This window comes from Sus scrofa, chromosome 14 (genome assembly GCF_054392235.1).
Source record: "Sus scrofa isolate SSC_HxYL_T2T_F1_AM1 chromosome 14, Sscrofa_HxYL_maternal_Yorkshire_Landrace_v2.0, whole genome shotgun sequence".
Classification (NCBI taxonomy): Eukaryota; Metazoa; Chordata; class Mammalia; order Artiodactyla; family Suidae; genus Sus; species Sus scrofa.
Genome location: NC_139396.1, coordinates 16595218 through 16603247, shown reverse-complemented (window position 1 = coordinate 16603247; position 8030 = coordinate 16595218).

Sequence of the window (8030 nt, the reverse complement as noted above, 5' to 3'; positions counted from 1 at the left end):
TTGTCCCCTGTCATCTATATTTCTGTCTTGGGTATGTGGAAAAATGCTGCTTTTCAAGGACTACTAACTCCATGACTTCATGCAACAGGATTTACTCTTCCTATCTGTTGTCCTATGTTTTAAGTATGGGGGTTTGTGGCTTCAGCATGTCTGACACATACAGGCCCCTGGTCTTCCTTCAAGTTAGTGTAGATCATAGCTGGGTTCCATTCCTTGAGTGCTCCTCAGCTTACACCAGTTCCCCAAACTCTGTTAAACCTTGTCTTTCACCCCCAGTGGGACTTTTCATGTATTTTAAGTATCCGAATCTATCCTTATCTTTAGGATGATTATTTGTGTATTTGTAGCATGTTGTATGCTTCTTGGCTTTTCTGTGTAGCAGTTTTTCAGGAGCTGTGTGTGTGTCTTTTGATGTATTTAGGGCAAGTTTTAAACTTTTATGAGACTGGTGAATATTCCATAGGTGGCTGTCCTGTGTTTCTGTGCTTCTGTATTTGCATGACGGCTGGGTGGGGGGGGGAGTGTGATTTTATGTATATGCAGAGCATGTATTATATGTGTATTTAGAACCAAATGCATAGGGGTTATACGTTGCCATATTTGTAGTGTCCTGGGTAATTGTGGGTATATTTGGGGCTTGTGGTGAGGAGTTGTGTGTATGAGTTTGTGTGTGTATTCAAGGGGCATGGTCATTTGGTAGAATATTTGCTGGGGCTTTGCACTTGTATTTTTCAGTAGGGACATTTTAGGCCTAAACATTTGGGGAAGTGCACATGTGTGTTTCTTTGTTATTTATTATTTATTTATTCATTTATTTTTTTTTCCGCTGTACAGCATGGTGACCAAGTTACGCATACATGTACACACAGGTTTTCATCACATTGTTGTGTGGCAATGTAAGTATCTAGACAGAATTCTTAATGCCACACAGCAGGATCTCATTGTACATCCATTCCAAGATCAATAGTTTGCACCTGTTAACCCCAGGCTCCCAATCCCTCCCACTCCCTCCCTCTCTCCCCGGGCAGCCACAAGTCCATTCTCCAAGTCTATTACTTTCTCTTCTGTGGAAATGTTCATTTGTGCTTTATATTAGATTCTAGTTATAAGTGATGTCCTATGGTCTTTGTGTTTCTCTTTCTGACTTATTTCCCTGAGGATGAGAGTCTCTAGTTCCATTCATGGTGACACAAATGGCCTCATGTCCTTTTTTATGGTTGAGTAGGATTCCATTGTGTATACCACATTTTCCCAATCCAATCATCTGTTGATGGACATTTGGGTTGGTTCCCATGTCTTGGCTATTGTGAATAGAGCTGTAATGACCATGCAGGTGCATGTGTCTTTTTCAAGGAAAGTTTTGTCCGGATGTATGCCCAAGAGTGGGATTGCAGGGTGATAGGGTAGTTCTAGGTATAGATGTCTAAGGTACCTCCATGTGGTTCTCCATAGTGGCTGTACCAGCTTACATTCCCACCAACAGGGCAGGAGGGTTCCCTTTTCTCCACACCCCCTCCAGCACTTGCGATTTGTGGACTGATGAATGATGGCCATTGTGACTGGTGTGAGGTGGTATCTCATGGTCGTTTTGGTTTGCACTTCTCTAATAATCAGGGATGTTGAGCATTGCTTCAGGTGCTTGTTGGCCATCTGTGTATCTTCCTTGGAGAAATGTCTCTTCAGGTCTTTTGCCCATTTTTCCATTGGGTGGTTGGCTTTTCTGCTGTTGAGTTGCATATGTTGCTTGTATATCCTAGAGATGAAGCCCTTGTCCATGGCATTGTTTGAAACTATTTTCTCCCATTGTGAAAGTTGTGTTTGTGTTTTTTTGCTGGTTTCCTTTGCTGTGCAAAAACTTGTGAGTTTGACTAGGTCCCATTGGTTTATTTTTGCTCTTCTTTATGTTGCCTTGGGAGAAGGACCTGTGAACATATTCATGAGGTTGATGTCAGAGAATGCTTTGCCTGTGTGCTCTTCCAGGAGTTCGTATGTGTGTTTCTAATGGAGAGATGAGGTTCTGTGTTTATTCAGGGGAGTTGGAGACTTGCATTGATGTGTAGGAGAAATATGGGCTATGGTTTTGTGTTAGTAAATGCAGGTGTGTGAGCTGGCTCCTCTTATCATTTGATAGATGGAAGTCATTTCATATGTGGTTTTCTGGAGATATGTCTATGGGTCTTACTTGCATATCCATGTTTGTAGGTCTATCACCAGGTGCATGACTGCCCAAGTCTTGTTTGCATGGCTTGGAGTTGTTAGGAGTGTGCAAAGTATGTTCCTTTGGAGAATGCTGTGTTATGTGTTTGTTGCTAATGTGTTTGTTAATAGGTACTAAGAGATGGTCTGTCTGTGTCTATCCAGGGGAGGGTAAAAACATACATACATTTGACACACATACACTTAGAGTGCCCTTTGGTGTCTATGTTGGGGGAGGAGGAGGGTGGTTGTAGTTTGAAGAGGTGGCATCACACCTAGTGTTTGGGGCATCTGTATGTCCAAGGGTTGGGAATATCTGGATGTGTGTGTCCATAGGTGTTTGACATTTGTATATGTATCTTAGTCAGTGTAGGCTAATTGTGGCTGTGTGTGTATTTGAGTTCCTGGAGCTTATGTGGTATGTATTCTGAGAGGTGTGAGAAGTCTGTGTGTTTGGAAACCAAGAAACGGTGTAGGCTGTGTGTGTGTTCAGGAGTCCTGGATTGGCTGTGTTTTAGGGCTATGGCATGGCATACGGGCTATGCATGAGACAACTGAGGACTTGCTGGTTTTCGTGAGCCTGTACATGTAGGTATTCCACATGGACAACTGGTTGGTAGGTAGGTTGCACCTGTTTTATTCAGGCCCATGTTTTGGATGTGTATAGAGTTGGAGTGTTACCAGCTAGAGTTCTTGGCCTTCCTTAATCAAGAGCAGTTGATAAGATGCTGGAGGAGAAACTCAGTGAAGACTTTATTCAGGACACCTGCTTCAGCATAGAGGCACTGAAGCAATCACCAGGTTCCCTCGTTCACCTTCTCACTGAGTAGCGGTGAGCTAGTTCCTTCTATGGGGTGAGGATAGGGGCATGTCCAGGGATTGGGCCGGGGGGTGGCTGAGGGGGCTTGCCCACCCCACCCCTTTAGTGTGGTGCATGTAGGGGGCATGCATAGTCCTCTGCTTTTGCTCTCTGTTCTTCAGAAGTGGCAGTTGTATTTTTCTCATGATTTGTCCGCAATGTGCAAGCAGAGTTCTTTCTCATTGTTTATACTTTTGCTGTATTTTGTTCCCCAGGAGATGTTTGTCCAGGTGCATTCCCTGCAGCCACTGCAGCCACCGCAGCCAAGGGTGCCAGGTCCCAACCTGTCTCAGTAGGAGAGGCAGTGGAAAATTCCATGTGTGTAGGAATTTGTCTGTAAAACTTTAGAATTTGTGTCTATTGAGATATGTAAACTTAGGCGGTCAGTTTGTATGGTGATTCACACTGAGGATTAAAAGGTACATGTGTGCTCAGAAGACACACACACACACAGACACACACACACATACGTATGTGTGATGTCCTTTGCTTACATCCCCTGGTGGGTGTTGAGGTCCTCCTCAGAGTGTAAGTGGATTGTGTGCACATGCATATATGAAAGGGCACTGGAACTGGTTCAGACTAGCTTGGGATAATCGGCTCTGTGTTCAGTTACCTCAGCTTTGTAATTTGAGTTTGCTCATGTTTGGAATATTCATACCATGCAGATATCACATCTGAAATGTCACCTGAGTTTCTTGAAGAGCTTCAAAAATGCATTTAGAGCATATCACTCATCTGTGTGTTATGACTTAATTATGTGGCAAGCCAGAATCTTCAGGCATCATTGGTGTGTGTGTATATCACATTATATTTGAATTGTGAGTGGGGCATCCTGGGCGGTGTGCCATTTTATGTGTGCCTTGGCCCTTCATTCTGAATCACAGCATTGCTCCTCTCAGGTTGATTCAATCTTTAGGGTCAAGAATTCCTCCCTCCAAATGCTGGTGAATTCCAGTGGAAATCATGTGGATGGATTTAGGGTATCTGTACCTTAGGCAGGGACACACCTTCAGCATTTGTCCTAGAATCTGGGTCCCTAGAAGGGTGAGGCTGATTGCAGATCACTCTCTAGCACAGAACCTTCTCAGGTGTGTGTTTGGCCGACAAGCAGCAGTCAGGAAGTCGTGGGGATTCATGGATAAGAGGTAAGGTGGGGGGAGTTCCCGTCGTGGCGCAGTGGTTAACGAATCCGACTAGGAACCACGAGGTTGCGGGTTCGGCCCCTGCCCCTGCTCAGTGGGTTAACGATCTGGTGTTGCTGTGAGCTGTGGTGTAGGTTGCAGACATGGCTCGGATACCGCGTAGCTGTGGCTCTGGCGTAGGCCAGTGGCAACAGCTCCGATTCGACCCCTAGCCTGGGAACCTCCATATGCCGCGGGAGTGGCCCAAAGAAATAGCAAAAAGACAAAAAAAAAAAAAAAAAAAAAAAAAAAGAGGTAAGGTGGGCAAGTGTTCTCCCAGGAAAACCCCCTGAGAATCAGTTGGGCAAGCACAGGTATTCCTGGCTCTTCTGTGGCACAGCTGGTAGGCAAGGACACCGTGCACATGGGGTCCAGATGGTTCAAGTCTCTAGAGCCATGTGTCCCTGTGCCCAGTTGCCCCAGTGTGGTGGGAACTACTGTTGGTCAGGCTGGTAAGCTGTGTCAGCAATTCTCCACCACCATATCTCTGTGGAAACCCAAGTCCTCAGGGATAGGCAGGACCTCTAGGGTCAGTGAGCTGACAAGGACAAAGGTGGGGAGACCTTGTCTCTAAGGGAGGCTTGGGGAGTGAGGCCTGGAGAGCCTGGGGAGTCCTTCTCTGAGGAGATATGGCTCTGATATTCCCAAACCTTTAGACATGGTCCCTGTTCTTTTCTGAAGGTTCAGGATGCTTCTAACAATGGCGAGTTCATCTCAGGTCCTTGGTTCTCAGATGACCTGACCCTATTTTTCTTTATTCCACATCCAGCCATCAACCCAACAGGGAGCCATATGCTCACCATGTCCACCAGCTGACCCTACAGCCTCCTGCTTCCCTTCCCAAAATAGACCCCTCTATTTTGACTCAGCCCCTGGATTCCATACAGTGAAGTGTTAGTGAGCTCTAGGATGATATTCAAGAGCCTCAACCTGAACGGGCTTGCAAAATAGTAACTTTTTATAAGCCATTCCTAACATCTTCCCTGCTCACACTGATAGGTGGACAATTCCATCATAGTCACAAAGAAGGGTGAATCTGTGGCAGCCTTTGGAGCCTGTGGAATCTCGTTTTGTAGCATTTGGGGTTCCATACATTTAAAAGGTCACTCAGCCTGCTTCAGCTTCCCTTTTAGCAGATTGATAAATAAAAGACAGAAAATAATGGTCTCCGGAGGAGACAGTTTGGGGGGTGGGGGGTTGTGCTTGGGCTGTGGATGGAAATCCTGTGAAATTGGATTATTATGGTCATTGTGCAATTACAGATGAGTAATAAATAATAATAGTAAAATTAAAATAAAATAAAATAAAATAAAATAAAATAAATCATGGACGGTAATGTACAGCATGGTGACTGCAGTTAATACCACATTGTGTGTTGGAGAGTAGCTGAGAGAATGGATCTTAAGAGTCCTTGGATGCCCTAGTGGAGAGTGGGTTAAGGATCCAGTGGTATCATTGCTGTGGCTCAGGTCACTGCTGTGGCGCAGGTTCAATCCCTGGCTCAGAAACTTCTGCATGTCACAGGCACAGCCAAAAGGAAAAAAAAAGTTCTTATCACAGAAAGAAAATGTGTAACTCTTTGTGGTAATGGATATTGACTAGGTTTCCTGTGATCATTTTACACTGACAGTTTTAGCCACTACTCTTCCTATTTGGATGGCTTTTATTTCTTTTGTTTGTGTGTTTGCTGTGGATAGAACTTCTAGTAATATGTTGAATACCATTGGTGCTGAGAGTGGGCATCCGTGTCTTGCTCCATATTTTCATGGGAAGGCTTTCAGCTTTTCTCCATTGAGTATTATATTTTCTGCGGGTTTGTCATAAATGGCTTTATTTATGTTAAGGATTGTTCCCTCTTAGACCCACTTTATTAAGAGTTTTGATCATGAATATATGTTGGACTTTGTCAAATGCTTTTTCTGCATCTTTTGAGATGATCATGTGGTTTCTGACTTTTTTGTTAATGTGGTGCATGGCATTGTTTGATTTGAGTGTGTTGAACCATCCTTGTGAACCTGGGGTGAATCCCACCTGGTAACGGAAAGTTTTTCAAAGTCATTTTCTGTTCTACACAGAAGTTGTATCCATATTTTTTTAGATCCCACATATAAGTGATAGCATATGATATTGGTGTCTCACTGTCTTACTAACTTCACTTAGCATGATACTGTCTATATCCGTCCATGTTGCTGCAAGTGCCATTAGTTCTTTCGTTTTAATGGCTAATACCCCATGGTGTTTATGTACCACCTCTTCTTTATCCATTCTTCTGTTGATGGACATTTAGGTTGCTTCCAGATCTTGGCTATTGTAAAGTGCTTCAGTGGACACTTGGGTGCCTAGGTCTTTTCAAGTCATGGATTTCTCTGGATAGATGCCCAGGAGTGGGATTTCTGGATCATATGATAATTCTGTTTTTAGTTTTTTTGAGACATGATCATAGTGTTTTCCACAGTGGCTGTATCAATTTTCATTCCCACCAACACTGTTAAGAGGGTCCCCATTTCTCCACATCCTCTACAGCACTTATTCATTGCAGACTTTTTGATGATGGCCATCCTGGTGGGTATGAGGGAGTACCTCATTGTATCTTGATTTGTATTTTTTTTAATAAGTAGTGATGATAAACATCTTTTCTTGTGCTTTATGACCATCTGTCTGTCTCCTTTGGAGAATTGTCTAAGTCGTCTGCCCATTTTTTTGGAGGTGATTATAAATTTTGGAGATGAATTCCTTGTCAGTTGCTTCATTTGCAAATATTTTCTCCCATTCCATGGGTTGTCTTTTTTTTTTTGGTTTGTTTAGGTGCAAACAAGGTTTTCCTGTGCAAAACCTTCTAAGTTTATGTATGTATGTATGTATGTATGTATTTGTTTGTTTTTTTATTATTTTTAATTCATTGATTTTAGATTATAATGTTTTTTTCCCCATTATAGCTGTTTTTCAGGATTCTGTCAATTTTTTACTCTATGGCAAGGTGGCCCAGTCTCACTTACATATATATCTTTTTTCTCACATTATTCTCCATCATAAGTGTCTAGACATAGTTCCCAGGGCTATATTGAATTTTATTACATTTATAGTTGTTCAGCAAACATAACAACCTGATTTTACAGCATTTCCATCCCAAACACCCAGCCCACCCCACCTACTCCCCAACTTGTCTCCTTTGGAAACCATTAGTTTTCTAAAGTCGGTTAGTCTATTTCTGCTCTGCAAAGATGTTCATTGTATCCCTTTTTTAGATTCCACCTATAAGTGATATCATATGATGTTTGTCTTTCACTGTCTAACTTCACTTAGGACAATAATTTCTAGGTCCATCCATGCTGCTGTAAATGGCATTATTTCATTCTTTATGATTTATTTTATTTTATTTTTTTGCATTTTAGGGCCAAACCTAGGGCATATGGAAGTTTCCATTTAGGGATTGAATCCCAGCTGCAGCTGCTGGTCTACACCACAGTCCAAGCAACATGGCATCAGCCACATCTATGACCTACACCACATTTGACAGCAATGCCAGCTCCCCGACTCATGGAAGAAGGCTTGGGTTCAAACCTGCATCCACATGGATACCAGCCAGATTCATGACCACTGGGCCACTGTGGGAACTCCCATCATTCATTTGTATGATTGGGTAATATTCCATTGTGTATATGGACGACATCTTCTTTATCTCCTCCACTGCCGATGGACATTTAGGTTGTTTGCATGGCTTGGGTATTGTACCTAGTACTGCAATGAACATTGGAGTACAGGTATCTTTTCAAGTCATGTTTTCTCTGGAG